Source organism: Herpailurus yagouaroundi, unplaced genomic scaffold (genome assembly GCF_014898765.1).
Source record: "Herpailurus yagouaroundi ecotype Mexico unplaced genomic scaffold, PumYag 199, whole genome shotgun sequence".
Lineage (NCBI taxonomy): Eukaryota > Metazoa > Chordata > Mammalia > Carnivora > Felidae > Herpailurus > Herpailurus yagouaroundi.
The window spans coordinates 23335846-23338067 of NW_024412430.1; the positions used below are offsets into that span (position 1 = coordinate 23335846).

Here is a 2222-nt window from a genome sequence, read left to right on the forward strand (position 1 = left end):
TTAAGGATGATGTTAGCTGTGGGCTTTTCCCAATGTTCATAGCAGCACTCTCAACAATAGCCAAATTATGGAAAGAGCCTAAATGTCCATCAACTGATGAATGGATAAAGAAATTGTGGTTTATATACACTATGGAATACTACGTGGCAATGAGAAAAAATGAAATATGGCCTTTTGTAGCAACGTGGATGGAACTGGAGAGTGTGATGCTAAGTGAAATAAGCCATACAGAGAAAGACAGATACCATATGGTTTCACTCTTATGTGGATCCTGAGAAACTTAACAGGAACCCATGGGGGAGGGGAAGGAAAAAAAAAAAAGAGGTTAGAATGGGAGAGAGCCAAAGCATAAGAGACTGTTGAGAACTGAGAGCAAACTGAGGGTTGATGGGGGGTGGGAGGGAGGAGAGGGTGGGTGATGGGTATTGAGGAGGGCACCTTTTGGGATGAGCACTGGGTGTTGTATGGAAACCAATTTGACAATAAATTTCATATATAAATAAAAAAAATAATAAAAAAAAATAAAGTTCCTTAATCAGACCTATCAAGTACCATAGTTGCAACAGTTGACAAATGAAGATACGTCTTGAAAATAAAGAATAATTATCTGCAAAAAAAAAAAAAAAAAAAAGAAATGCCTGCTTCTTCAGCTGTGAAAGTGAAAAGAGCCATTCACAAAACAACACTTAAATAGTGGCATCACTACTCCTTTGTGGAGAGGAGGCAGGGCGCGTGCCTGAACACCCTTCTGCAACGAGGGTTGGGGGGGTAAGGTGTGACCTTCCTCCCTTGCCAAACAGGGGGTGCAAGCATGACCTAACCCTTACCCTAATCCTCAGGGTAATCCAAACCCTAACCCTCATCATAAGAGATGCTGCTACTTCACCATGAAGGTGAAAAGACCCATTCATGAAACGTCAGATTTAATAGTGGCATCACTACTCCCTCACTGTCTCTTTCAATTGGTGAAATGGACCTTGCCGTGAAGAGGTGGGAACAGGACAAGACACTATGGAGCTTTAATTCACTGGCCTACAGAGACAACATCAATACAACCAATAGGGACAACACATCTCCCCATGGGCCAACAATTTAAGTTGGGGTGACCTCAGAGAATATCCCCTCCGAGGGATTTAGATGTACACTTACCAGTCAAAAGTACAACCTCACTTATTGATCCAAAATACATGACCAACACCTTAGGTTCAATACATGCACCCTGCTGGAGTTTCCTTTTGGGGGTGGGTGGTTGTTGTCTCCACATTCGGTGCAGGGTTATGAAACGGTGGTGGTGGGTATTTTCTCCTCTTCCATAAAGAGTTCCAAGGCAACCATTTGTGGGAGCCCAAGCGGTAGCTGGTCTGCTCCTGAATCCCTGTGTGCTTCGGGTTCCCTGTTGGGCGTCATAGCAGCGGTCTAGTGGAAACATGAGAGATGTCAGGAGACACTCAGGTAACCAAAGATGCGAATGAAGAACCTCCTGAAATACCATCAGAAGATTATGGGACACTGCTACCATCCACAGTTACAGTCCAGTTTCCGAGAGCATGTGGGATGCTCTAGAGGAATGCAGTGTTACAGTGGATGAGAGGTGTCCGGCTGGTAGAAGAAATGCTGCGCATCCCCGATGCTGGCTGGGGAAATGTCGTATATGTTGTCAGCTATGCCAAAGATAACAAAAGAACAATGAACGAGACGGACGCCTGCTTCTTCAGCAATGAAAGTGAAAAGAGCCATCCAGGAAATATCGGATTGAAAATGATTTTAGGTACATTAATTTTTGAAAGACACAAAGAACACAAGTGGGGCATGGGCAGAGAGAGAGAGAGAGACAGATAGTATCTGAAGCAGGCTCCAGATTCAGAGCCATTAGCACAGAAGCCACCCAGGGCTCAAAACCAGAAACCGAGAGACCATGAACCAAGACGAAGTGGGACGCTTAACCCAATGAGACACCCAGGTGCCAAAGAAAATATCTGAATTAAAAGGAATATCACTGCTACATCACAGAAAAGGGGAGCAGATAGGACACATTCGTGAAGCCCTCCCACACCAAGGGGGATTGCGACCATGACCTAAACCTTACACTGCCATCTAATACTAATGCTAACCATAAACCTTACCATATGAAATGCCTGCTTTTTCAGCTGTGAAAGTGAAAAGAGATATTCAAGATTTAATACTGGCATTAGTATCAGATTTAATACTGGCATCAGTAATCC

At 43.8% G+C, this 2222-nt stretch overlaps 1 long non-coding RNA gene across 2 annotated transcripts in view; it reads right to left on the reverse strand.

Moving 5' to 3' along the window:
- The window catches only part of LOC121013797 (uncharacterized), a 9036-nt gene extending 7081 nt beyond the window's left edge, over positions 1 to 1955 (reverse strand). For both annotated transcript variants that reach the window (XR_005782928.1, XR_005782929.1), the window contains exon 1: positions 1193 to 1955. This is a non-coding gene — a long non-coding RNA (uncharacterized LOC121013797). The remainder of the gene's footprint in view (positions 1 to 1192) is intronic.
- Positions 1956 to 2222: the final 267 nt, after the last annotated feature.